General features: G+C 39.8%; 1 pseudogene across 1 annotated transcript; it reads right to left on the reverse strand.

Annotated features, from left to right (window-relative positions):
- Window positions 1–10205: 10205 nt before the first annotated feature.
- LOC107148841 lies at window positions 10206–12308 on the reverse strand (annotated as a pseudogene). Its single transcript, XR_001504310.2, has 2 exons — window positions 11650–12308; window positions 10206–10515 (listed from the first exon to the last, which is right to left on the reverse strand). The product of XR_001504310.2 is annotated as an F-actin-capping protein subunit alpha-2-like (transcript).
- Between the last annotated feature and the right edge of the window lie 1411 nt (window positions 12309–13719).

Here is a 13719-nt window from a genome sequence, read left to right on the forward strand (position 1 = left end):
TACAAAATAATATTTAAGAAAAAGGCAAAGATCAGCTTCAGAAATAAAACAATTTACCTAAAATTTTTCAAGAGGCCACAACTGCACCTGACTTAAGACTGCCTTCACCTTGTTCCATGTTAGGATAAACGCTTAAGTTCATTTGAAGTTCAAAAGATAGATTTTTTATTATAAGGATTACTGTTATCTTAAATAGGGAATATAATATCTAGCTAAGTAAAGGTTTGGGATTATAAAAATTATGTTTATTGGTTCATAGCTATTATACAAACTAAATAGATTTTTACTCTTATTAACTTCATTTTGTATTTTCCTTGTAAACTTTATAACTATTGTCTGTCAGTGCCTTGCAGAAGCACAACTTCTGCTCACCCCTTTAAACCAGGAGTTAATTGAGATAACAAGCCATCACTTACAGGTTAGATAAAGTATATGGCTGCAAAATTGTAGACATTAGAGTTAAAATCCACTACTCCTACTTTAAGACTGGTGAAACTGCCCTGCTAGATGTTTAAAACCAAACTTTGGAGACTAAAGTTAAGAAAATAAAAGGGCCAAGGAAAATAGCCAATTTTTTTCTCTTTTCCAATGAGGTCAACTTGGATCCAGGGAACAAGAGGATTTCCCTAAGGCCTTTACAATTTTGGGCCACATAACCTCCCAATCAGGAGAATCAATGGGACCCTAGAAAACAGGAACCCAACCAGTGCACATGCTGCACAAAGGAGGGTCATTGGGAGGGAAATGTCTCTACTGCTTCCAAAGGAAGTCACACATGGTCATCAAAACCTTGATCTATCCTAGCAGATGGCACTAAAGAAGCTCAGAAGCTTCTCACAAGTTCCCAAGAATGACCTCCTGAGGAATCTCAGCTAATTCTTGACAGTAGATAGGGACAAGGTCAATTCTGACCACTTTGGTCTTAAACACCTGGCAGGAGAGTTATAACCAAAGAACAGCTGCATATAGGCCAGTGTTATGGCTAAGGTGGTAAAATTGGTGGCAAAGGGGGTGAAGATCACCTAGAAGTTACAATCAAGGAAACTGTATCAGGAAACCCACCTATACTGGATCAAGTGTTGCCAAATTGCTTTGTTAATAATTAGGTCTAGAGGGGTGGGAGGGGAAGAAAGGGAGCAGGGGGTTAGCAATGATGGTGAAATGTGATGGACATCATTATCCAAAGTACATGTATTGAAAAACCAGCCTCTACCTCAGAGCAAAGCCTGTCCAAGGAAGGGGGCATGACCTTTGTCCTTGGAAAGACCCACAGAGAACTCCTAGGCACATACCCACCCTGCTAAGTTGTTTATCAACAAATAACAGGAGAGATCTGCAGTGCCAGGTGTCCCTGACTCAAGTCAGGTTAGGTGGTGACCCATAGCAATCCCCTAGCTGCCACCAATCAGCATGAGACAGGGAAATACCTGGGATGCCAAATGACCCTCCCAATAGTTTATGGTGATTGATAACATGTTGGGAAACCATGTAGTTCAGCACGAACACCCCTTTTAGCTTAAATCAATCAGTTCAAATGAATCTCCCTCTTGTAGTGACCAATCACCTCTACCCAACTTGTTCCCATCGGTGAATGTGCTAATCATGTTTTAGAGTTGTTTTATGATTTTCCTGCGGTGTGTGATGATTTGCTAAGAGATGCTATGATGCATGTGAAGTCCCTGCCTTCCCCAAAGAAACCCTGGGCTCAGGGCTCTCAGTGTCACCAGTTGCTGTGTATAGGTGGAGGACCAAGCTAGCTCGCAATAAACATCTCTTTGCTGCTTACATCGATCTTGGTCTTGGTGGCCTTTTGGGGGTCCCAAGTTTGAGCATAACAGTATGAAGACATGAATTGGTGTGAACATACTTTATATAAAGAGATATGAAAAATTGTTTTCTATATGTGTAATAAGAATTGTGATGCATTCCATTGTCATGTATTTAAAAAATAAAAGCAATTAACACCCCCCCCCCAAAAAAAAATTAGGTCTAACCCTATTAGACTGACAGTATTCTCCCCATATGAGATTATTTATGGATGCTTTTCTCCCATTATAACAGGTATATAAGAAGATCTGAAAATTGAACAGCATTACACCCACCCCTTTAAACCTGGAGATACTATTTGGGCAAAAGAATAAAATATCCAATGCCTAAAGCCTCTTTGGAGAGGTCAGTTCACTATCATTTTATCCACCACTACTATAGTGATGAAGATGGTCAAGGTGGCCCCTTTGATTCAGCAGGGTAAAACCAGACTCTTACAGTTGGGAGTACATTCTTGATCCAGATGCACCATGCAAGTTGAACATCCAAAATAAACAAGCTGCATTCTGGAGATCCCCAAAGACAACAGTCCTGCTTTAGTCACTCCAGAAGCTGACTAATCTATTCATGACAGAAGTTTGAGGAGCAGACTGCTAACTGCAATGGACTATACTTTTTGGTCTATTTAGTGTGAGGCTCCTTATAGCACTTCTGTTTGGTTCCTGCATCCTTTTTTTTTTTTTTAAATTTTCTTTAAAGTTGTTGATGGACTTTTATTTTGTTCATTTATATGTGTTGCGGAGAATCAAACCCAGTGCCTCACACATGTGAGGCAAGTGCTCTACCACTGAGCCACGACCCCAGCCCTGTTCCTGCATCCTTAACATACCATTTACTCCTCCAGTCTAGAGGCTATACAGTTCCAAATGGTTCTCCAGATTTACCAGCAGCTTAACTTAAGAGTCCATAAGGTTAAGAGTGCATCAATGGGGGTGGGTGGGGGTTGGATGAGATGGCAAAACCAGACCCAGTTGTAAAATGAAAGTACCAGAATCTTATTTGAGAAACAAATGCCTGAGGAAAGGGTCAGTACCCCTCCTCTTTTGAGAACCTTTCTTCAGGAAACCTAATTAACCTTGGGGCCCTACCTTTTGGATTTTAAATAACTGTCTCTAAGAGTCTGACTTCACCCTTTTGAAATGTAAACACCCATGTGTGAGGCTTTCAAGGATAGAGATTTCCCTGATGCTTGTGAAAAGAGCCAGTTTCTCTTATCTTTTTTTTTCCTTCTGTAAACACATTTCCTGCTAGAAGCCCCAGGCAAGGCCTTCAGTCAGTATCAAAAATTTTATGATATTAAATAACTCATAAGTGTTGTGAGAAACTGTGGATCAGGGTCCAGAGTTTGGAGCAGAGACTCCTCTGGACCCACTGGTGTACTGAACTTGAACTCTCCCATTCTTTGCATCATTTGGTTCATTCCAATCAGTCAGTTCCCACAACAGGTCTAGGGCTAAACAGTGACCCAAACTATGTTTGTGCTCTCAGGGAATTTACACTTAATTGAGGAGCACAAAAACTACAATAAATAGGAAAAGTTAAGATTGGTTCCTGGATCCCCCAAAGATACCAAAATCGATGGATGCTCAAATCCCTTATATAAATATTATGCACAATATTTGCATATAACCTCTGTACATCCTCTCATATACTTTAAACCATCTCTGTATTAGTTATAATACCCTAAATGTAAATGCTATGTAAATAGTTGTGCTGTATTGTTTCAGTAATAATGACAAAAGAAATCTACACATGCTCAGTACAAATAAAATTTTAAAAATTATGTTCGATCCACATTTGATTGACTCCAGGGAGACAAAACCTATGGATACTAAGGGCTCCTGTATGTATACTAAACATGTAAAGGACAATGGAAAAGCTCCGTAAACTCAACAAGCTAAACAACCATTTACCTGTCCGAGATTTTATTAGCAGGACTGTAGCAGCCAGTCGCAGAAGAGAAGGGAGTCAGAGAGAGAGAGAAGAGAGAAGGGAGGAGAGAGAGAGGAGAGGGGGGAGAGAGAGAGGAGAGGGGGAAAAGAGAGAGGAGGGGAGAGAGAGAGGAGAGTGGGGAGAGAGAAAAGAGAGGAGAGGGAGTAAGAGAGAGTAAGAGTAAGAGAATGAACACGAACAGGGTATTGATATTTATGGGCTTAACACAGATGAGGAGGAGCAAGGCGAGTGGGCTGTTACTTCTTCACTGGCTGAGAGTTCGTGCCACTTCAGGGATTGGAGGTGCGCCATTCAAAGTTCGCGCCATTCACAGGGATTGGAGGTGATGGTTCGTGTGCCATTCAGTGCGTCATGGACCTGAGCTCCCGGAAGAGAAGTGCTCTGGGAGCCATCTTTCCTGAGCTCCCGGAAGAGAAGCACTCAGGGCGTCATCTTTACCAACAAAACAAACAGTAATAGATGCCAGGGGAGAAAACAAGATGGGCATGATGGGACATAGAAACATTATTTTATATGGGAAGTCAGGACAGTATCACCATCAAGGTGACATCTGAATAGAGACATGAAGGAAGTGAGCAAGAAAAACACATGGATATGTGATGAAAAAGTGATTCAAACAGAAGGAAGACTAAATTCAAAGGTCCTGAGGTGGAAGTATACTGGTGTTCAGGGAATGAAAAGGAAGTCAGTATGGCTGGAGCTGAGGAACCCAAGGGGAAGAATATAAAGAGATGATATTGGGGAGACCAGGGTTTGGGTTGGAAAATCATGAGTGAGATAGGAAGTCATAGGAGGTTTTGAGTTCAAATACATCATAAAGCCAGGTGCAGAGGTACAGGCCTGTAATCCTAGCAACTCAGGAGGATGAGACATGAGGATCACAAGTAACTAATCTGGGCAAGACTTTAGCTAGACTCTGTCTCAAAATAAAAAGGGCTGGGGATGTAGTTCAGGGGTAAAGTACCCCCTGGATACAATCCCAAGTAACCAACCAACCAAACAAACAAAACCCTAATCTTATTTGCATTTTAATAGAATCACTTATAGTAATGTGTGAATAATAGACACAGAGGTGCAGAGATAGATATTATTCAGGAATTATTGCAATACTCTGGGTAACAAATGATGGTTTGGACCAGAGTGGTAGCAATGATGTAGTAAGGAGTGGTGATATGATGGATATATTATGTTTTGAATTTAAAATCAATAAGATTTATTAAGGGACTTATGCAAAGTATGAGGAAAAGAGAGAAGTCAAAAGTGACTACAAGATTTTTGTTCTAAGTGTGTAAAAGAAAAAAAATTTCCCACTGAGATACAGATGCTATAAGAGTGGGCTTGAGGAAGAAATCAGGAATTTGTTTTTAGATAAGCTGAGCCAGAGATGCCTATCTTACATCCAAGTGGAGATGTCAAACAGGAATTCAGAGCTATACTCAGGGGTTTGGGCTGGAATATAAGTGGGAAATTATCAGCTTGTAGTATACCTCAGGAGTAAAGTAGACAGAGAGGAAGAGGTCCAAAGAATGAATTAGAGGCACTCTAAAATTTAGAGTTTGGAGCACTGTAGAGGAATTAGCAATGGGTAACAGGGGGTAGCAGCCAGTGAAATAGCAAAATCAAGAGAGAATGAGTCACAGAAGGCAACTGAAGAAAATTTTCCTAATTGTATCTAAAATAATATACTTTCAGTTTCATTTTATCACATGATGTGTTAGCTTTTAGTCGCTGTGACAAATATCGGAGGTTAATGAACTTAAAAGGAGGAAATATTTATTTTGGCTCACAGTTTTAAAGTTCACAGTTAGTTGGCTCCATTGCTTTGGGTCCTGTGCTGAGTCAGCATACCATGGTGGGAAGCATATGATAAACTAAGATTGCTCAACTAGTGATGGCTGGGAAGTGAGAGAGGAAGGAGCCAAGGTCCCATGCCCCTTCAAGGGCACAAGCCTGGTGACCTAACTTTTGCACTAGGTCCTACTGAGAAATTGACGTGACTCCATTTTTTGAGAAACCAGCGTCTACCTTAAGTCCTGTCCAGAGAGAGGGGGCGTGACCCTTGTCCTTGGAAAAACCCACAGAGCCTCCTAGGCACATACCCACCCTGCTGAGTTGTTTAACAGGGGAGATCTGTGGCGCCAGTGTCCCTGACTCATTATGCTAGGTGAGGACCCATAGTAACCCCCTAGCAACCACCAATCAGTGGGAGACAGGGAAAATATCTGAAATACCAGGTAGTTTTGGTGATTGATAACATGATTAGGCAACCCTGCACTTTAGCATATACATTCTTGCAACCCCTCGCGGCCTAAACCAATCAGTTCAAATGTCTCCACCACTTGAACTAACCAATCACCCTTACCCGACTTGTTCCCACCAATGAATGTGTTAATCAATGTTAAGAGTTGTTGTTGTTTGACTTTCCCGCGACGTGAAATGATTTGCTGTGTGATGTTGTGACGCATTGAGTATCCCCCCAAAAACCTATAAATCCTCACTGAACTCATTCCGCTGTGTTGGAATAGTTGTGAGTCCAGGCTTACAATAAAGACTCGTGTGATTGCATCAGATTCGGCTCCTGGAGCTCTATTGGGGTCCCACAAATCTGGCATTACACTACTCCTAAAGGTTCCACTATCTTCCAGTAGCACCTCAAACTGGTGACCAAACCTTTAACAAGTGGGCTTTTGAGAAACATTTAAGACTCAATCTATAGCATATGATATCTGTTCACTTGTTTATCTCCCTCACTAATCTCTTTAGTTTTAGTATCCGGGGATTAGATGTTAAGTGTCCCTTAAGTGAAATGTTTAGTATCAGAAGTGTTTGGGATTTTGCAGTTTGTTGGATTTGGGGATATCTTGGGGATAGAGCCCTAGTCTAAATTTATATATATATAAATTATATATATAATATATATATATTATATATATATAATACACACAAACACACACAAAACACATACATATGATATATAGCCTGGAGATAATTTTATACAATATTTTTCATAATTCTGTGTATATAACAAAGTTTATGTGTTGTGCTTCTGAGTTTTTACTACAATCCATTTCATGAGGTCTGGTATGGAATTTTCCACTTATGGTATCATGTCAGTGTTCAAAATGTTTTAAATTTTGGAGCATTTTAGATTTTTGTATTAGGGATGCTCAAGTTATATATCATATTTGTCACTAAGTCTCTATGGTTTGTGGTTAGCCCATGTCTGACACACATTAGACACACTCTCTCCCTCTCCATCCTTCCTTCCCTCCCCCTCTATTGTTTCAGTACTGTGGATTGAACCCAGAGCACTCTACCTAAGAGTTATAACTATTGGCATCAGATTTGCCATTTTAGGTGGGGAACCATTTTATCTGGAGATTCCAAAGTTTCAATTCTGAGGCAATGCTGCTTAACTCCCAGTAAGAACATGTGCCTGCTGTCAACCCCACCCCAGCTGAAACTCCTAAACAGTTTATGAGATTGACAGAATGAAAGCTAGCAGGATAGGTCTAAGGTTCTCTAGAAGTTTGTGCTTCAGAGTTGTATATAAGAACAGGTCAAACCTAGATTTTATTTAGAACCACATTTTTGCTTTACTTCTTCATCTTCCTGTCTTGCTTTCCTCATGTGGATATCTTCTCACAATGCTTTTCTAGAGGGACTGGCAGTGCAGCTCAGTGGTAGAATATTTCACTAGCATGAGCGAAGCCTAGAGTTTCGTCTCCAGTGCTACAACACAAAAAGAAACAAAACAAAACAAAAAGAACAAGTGTTTTCCTAACAAATCACTTGCCCAGTCTCTGCTTCCATGAAAACAAATTTAAGACACCCATGTTTGTACAAAATAACGTACAAGATTATCCATTGCTTCATAACAGGAAAAGACTTCTTTTTTTGGTGGGTCTTGAATCCAGGGGCATTTAACCACTGAGCCAAAAACTACTAACAAACTAAATCTTCATCCCTAGGTTTTGTGTTAAAGTTTAGTAATGGAAGGCATGCAATATTTACTGTTTAGCTATTGCAAAGAATGAGCTGGATAAATTCACATTTGTTCCCTAAGAGAGAAACTAGGTTGAGGGACATGGCAAGAAGCAAACTTTCACTGTACATTTAAAATAATTTTTGAGACATTTAGACATGTTATGTGATAGTCAAGCCAAAGTGACTCAATTTTGTTGAGTAACTCCACTTTGTAAAACAGCCATGCCAAATAAAAAGGTCATGACTGGGGCATGTTGGTTTTCCTTTTGTTGTAGAAACCCTCAAGAACACTGGGCTCTGTTTCTGTAACTGGGGTGACTGGGCTAATTGTGATTGGCTAAGCTTCCCGCCACCTGACTACACTCTCCCACTTCTGTAACTTGACTTGCTTGCATTGGCTAAACCCCCAAATATCCCTTTTGTGGCTTTCAAGCTTAAAAGGAGTGCCCTTGCAATTGTTTGGGGCTGATCTGGAACAGACTTTATGTTCCCTGTCAGTTGCTGCTGGTGTGCTTCAATAAAGGTTTGATTCGATTATATATGAGCGGTCTGGATGTCAATTTATGAAACCCCCGGATGTTGATTTAACTGCCGCAGTCTGGCTGGGCACAAAATCACGAGCCACCACACAGCTTGTAGATTCAAACAGCAACTCTTTATTCCCGAACTCACACCAGCCGTCTACAATCACGTTCTGGGGAAATCCACGTTCTCTGCCCAAATCCACGTTCTCTCCCAAATTCACCTCCACTGGGCTTCTATCTCCAAAATATACTGTCTAAATCCCCTGAGAACTCAAGGGGAACTCAGGCAGCAGGATACGCCCTATTCCCAGCAGGAATAATCTTAAACCTTAAACCTGGAACCTAAACTGGGAACGCCCTAAACCCGATTATGTTAAACCGGGAACACCCTAATCCGCCCTGGTCCTTGAGCAAGGTCAACTACATTCAATGTCACTGCAAAATGTCAGCAACATGGGGTACGCTGGCAAGGAAATTGTCATACCTACTTGGCTAATGGCTCCCAGCATTTAACTATAACAGTTATGTACTTAAAAAATAAGGCTAACATTAAAAATTAATTTAGGCTAAGCAAGTAAATTTGATCTTTAAGTGAAAATTTGTAAAATACCTATACAATCTTCCCCCCCTCCCCCTGGGGATTGAACCCAGGGATACTTTACCACTGATCTATATCCCTAGTCCTTTGCGCATATGCCAAGGAGTTGGATAACTGGGTTAAATGGTGGTTTCATTCCAAGTTTTCTGAGGAATCTCCATACTACTTTCCAGAGTTGTTGCACCAATTTGCAGTCCTACCCACAATGTATGAGTGTACCTTTTCCCCACATCCTCACCAACATTTATTGTTACTTGTATTCTTGATAATTACCATTCTGACTGGAGTGAGATGAAACCTCCATATAGTTTTAATTTACATTTCTCTAATTGCTACTAGTGATGTGGAACACTTTTTCATGTTTGTTGATTGGTTGTATATCTTCTTCTGAGAAGTTGTCTGTTCAGTTCCTTTGCCCATTTATTGATTGGGTTATTTTGTTTTTTAGTTATTAAGTTTTTTGAGTTCTTTATATATCATGAGTTCAGGATGATATATATTACAACTTGCCTTGTTATAATATATTTGTGGCTTTATGCTAAAAATAACTCAGGGACATATGGAATTCAAGCTGATTTGTGTAACTATCATAAGAAAAAAAAACATTAGATGCATATAGCTTGGCCTTGTTTTTAAAAAAGTTTAGTTGAACACTAAACTCACTAAATAACCTTACTGATAGGCTTAACACAATTGGTATAGGAGAAAATGTTTTCCCTCAAATCTCGATCTTACATTAGTGGAAGAGGTGAGAGGGAAAATTGTAGATAATTTCTTTAGCATCATATATGGCTAAGTCTATCAACCACCTTAAAGTAAAATGTCCATTATTGACCCCATTAAAAAGAATTGGGTTAATATCAAAAGTTACCCATATCATAAGTCAAAAGATAATTTTACCGTTACAATAAATAAAGTATTTTTGAAATGTTTCAAAACTTTTAACCATAAACTAGAGGAATCATCTTTTCACTGGAAGAAAGGAAGAAATAACAAAGTAAGAAATTCTTAACTCATTTTCTGCCCTCTTTGAACAAAAGAAATGAAAAATACTGGTTGATTAGCTAAGCTTTGTGCTCTCACCAACTAATTAATTGCAGTGTTTTTTTAATGGCAATAGCCAATGTTGACTGGGCAGCTTGACTGAATACTTTGGAAAGAATTTTTTAAAAATATTTTAAAAATTGTCAGTGGACCTTTATTTTATTAATTGATTTACATGTGGTGCTGAGAATTGAACCCATGCCTCACATATGCTAAGCAAGCACTCTACCACTGAGCTTCAATCCCAGCCCTGGGGAAAAAAAAAAAAATTTAAGCGCAAAGACGCTAAAATGATCTGGTCATGCAATGTTCACCTTATGCATTCTGCATCTCTTTTCCAATCTTGTAGCTAAGCATTTTATTCCAATCAATCTTAGTACGTGTAACTGGCAACCGTTGATATAAGGCTTTGAAAATAGTGTCCGACATTGTCTGATAATTCTCACTGATGACAATCTGGTATTCATTTTCTGCAGCTTCTACAAACCTCATAAATTCTTTGGCTGTCTGCACCTCTGTTAGGTAATCTTGTATATCTTTACTACTCACTAGCTGAACATTACCATTTTCATTGCCGAGGTCCTAAGCTAGCAGGATCCAGGGAGTCCTGAAGTGTGAGTGACGTAGGCACAAGGAATGAGACAAGGAGTCCTTCTGTTGGAGCAATCTTCAGAGAGAGTGCTAAACTGATTTCTCTGGGTCCTTTTTTGTTCTGCTTTTTCTTATCATTATGGGTACAGAATTGTTAATAAAATGTGTAATCAATTTACAATTTTCAGATTTTCCCAGGATGTAACATTTCCTTGTTTAACAGATGCCAATCTACGTAACTAGACTCTGTGTCTCCTAACCTGTCATTAACCTTTAAGTTTAAAGGCACACCTGTACTTTCTTTCTAATCTAAGATCCCATCTAAAAGTCCCCTAAGTCTTGAACTTATAACAACCTAAAATCTATAAAATATTCTTAAAGCATCTAAAAAATCCATAGCTAAAAACCCAAGAATCTAAAAATATTTCTAACATTATTCTAAAAATGTATCTTATAAAACCTTAATTAATGCCACATTTATTCCCATAAAACTGGTTAAGCTGCTTTCTCAGAAAGTTTCTTTGTTCCTTAGTCAAAGTATGCCAGTTCTTAAATCTTTGTAATCTTTAACTTAAAGGAAGGGTCTGTACGTCAGTCCTTCTGCCACCGATATTAACTGTGCTTATCATAAATCCCTGTGTAAGGTGAAGGAGTCTATTAGAGAAATATATTTTTATTAGCCTTTTCTCCCCTGGATGAATACCATAACCTATCCTTAATCAAATAGGCTACATATGGTGGACTTCGTGCAATAGACATAATAACTATCTGCTTAGGCTTTTTGAGAGACTGAAGATATGAGCTTGGATTCTTAGTTGATATAATCAACTGTGGTGCCTAGAGTTCCTGTAGCTTTTCCCAGAATGATTGTTGAGATTTTTCTGTTTTTTCCTCAATGTCCTGAGAGATAGTAAGACAGCCTTTAAGGCATGAACCACCTGTTATGTTCTGGCCATCTAGAATTTGATTTGGTTTAGCAATAAGTATACTCATGTTTCCTGTGAGGTTTATGAGCATAAAAATAAAAAGTTCCAATTACATAAAAAAGGGTCCCATGGTTTCAGTTTCTCACAAGTGTGGCCTTGCCAGCACTTTCAGTGGGAGGGGGAACAACGCCTTCACCACTTCATAATAATGAACCTGAACATTCAAGATGCCAACCACCTGAGTGACCCAAGGAAAGATTGTAAACTTCCATTCTGACCTCCAACAACCATTCCAATTTTTTTTTGCTTGCTACTGATGGCACTCTATGTATGCAATAATGGTTTTCTGTCCATTGATTTTTTTCACTATACACAGTACAGACCCAATTTGGGTAATGTTCTTTCATGTAAGCTTGATGAACAGTTCCTACTGAAGTTCTCCATGATTCTATTGCATTTTCTGCTTCATAAGGTCTTAGATCAGTTGCTTCCTTTCTTAGGTGATCAAATTTGAACAGATTGTGATTTTTTGGATCCCCAAACTTTCCATTTCCCAAGTTGCCATGTTCTGTTATCAATACCTCATGATCATAACCTTCAGTTTTTACTGGAGTAACTGGTCCAACTTATACTGTGCAAATGCATGGACTGTTCTTTTCCTGAGAAGATCATCATTATTAAGCAGTAACCAAACATCATTAAAGACCTCATTAAATTCTCCAGGAGGGACATGAATGATGAATTTTGCTGCTATAAGTACCTTTTCCTCATCAGAAAACTTCTCCTCCAAGTCTGCCATCTTCCTTCTGGCAAAAACCATGGCGGCCACTGCAGCGGTCACCTGACTTCCTCCTTTCTGCCCCCAATCCTTTTTATTTTTATTTTGAGACAGGGTCTTGCTTAGTTGATGAGGCTGGCCTCAAATGTGCAATCCTCCTGCCTCAGCCTTCAGAATTGCTGGGATTACAGGGAGATGACACTATGTCTGGCTCACTTGTCTTTTAACACCCATGTTTCTCAAGAGATAGCCTTGGGCTGCCTTCTCTTCTTACTTTATGCTTCCTCTTGGGTGTTACTATCCACATCCATGGCTTCAGTGTCATTTATGGGCAAATATGTCCCCAACAAAACTCCTCTGAACTCCTATTTTCAACAGGACATTCAACATTTCCCCTTGGATATCCCAGCAAGTAACGCTACCATTCAGCCTATTTCTCCTTACAGGAGCCTGGGGACCACCTTTTTTCCTTTGCTTTTAATTATCTGTCTAATTTGTTCAGTTCTTTCCATCTCTACTGTTGCCACCTTGATTTTAGCTACCTGATAGTTTCTCACCTGGATTGGTAAAAAGCCTTTTTAACTCCCTTTTATTCTTTTACCCCTCTAATTCATTCAGTGCACTGCACCCAGAATAATCTTCAAAATGTAGTTTAAGTATCACTCTCTTTAATAATATCTGATAATAGATTTTCAATGCATATCAGAGGAAATTCCAAATTTCTTTTTTTGGTTATTATTGTTTTTGAGACTGTCTCACTGTGTTGCTCAGACTGACCTCCAACTTGAGGTCCTCCTGCCTCCACCTCCCATATGACTGGTATTACAACATGTGCCCCCACACCTGGCTTCCTAAATTCAAATTTTCCTTCAAAGACTCCATGGCTGTTTGATACAGACTTTTCCTACTTCTCCAGTCTTGTTCTAGAGCTCTCCCTTTAGTTCCTCAAGGCTTCTGATATGTGGTGAGCCGTTCTAATTAGACCTTGGCCGCCATTAGAAGATGGCGCCGGCTTCCACTGTGGCCTGTGATAAACAACTCCTAATATGGAGAATTGGCACGCAATCCCTTACCACCCTATGAGAAAGGTCCACGTGGCAGCTTAAGATTGGTATGCTGGAGGCTTTATTAGGCTGTGCTTGGGCGCTCGGTGGCGGGTCACTAGAAGATGATACATGAATCAAGGCCTGAATAAACTGCTGAAAGAAGAATCCTGTGTCATGTTTTCCCTTGCTGGCGAGGGGTCGCGGCAATTGGTGGCCCGGACGTGGAACATATTCCTCGAACCCAGGATCCAGAACTTTCAGCAGTCAGGGTGGTGCACCAGTAAGTTCCCAGGTAAGTGGGAATCCGCAAGTAACTAGCGGGACGCTCCTCTGTAGAAAAGGAGAGAGCGGGGATTTCATAGAACGGAACGCTCCTCCGTAGAAAAGGAGAGAGCGGGGATTTTTGTACTTTCACTTTCATTATATCTTTGGAGACATTATGGGC

Source organism: Marmota marmota, unplaced genomic scaffold, assembly GCF_001458135.2.
Source record: "Marmota marmota marmota unplaced genomic scaffold, marMar, whole genome shotgun sequence".
Taxonomy (NCBI): Eukaryota; Metazoa; Chordata; class Mammalia; order Rodentia; family Sciuridae; genus Marmota; species Marmota marmota.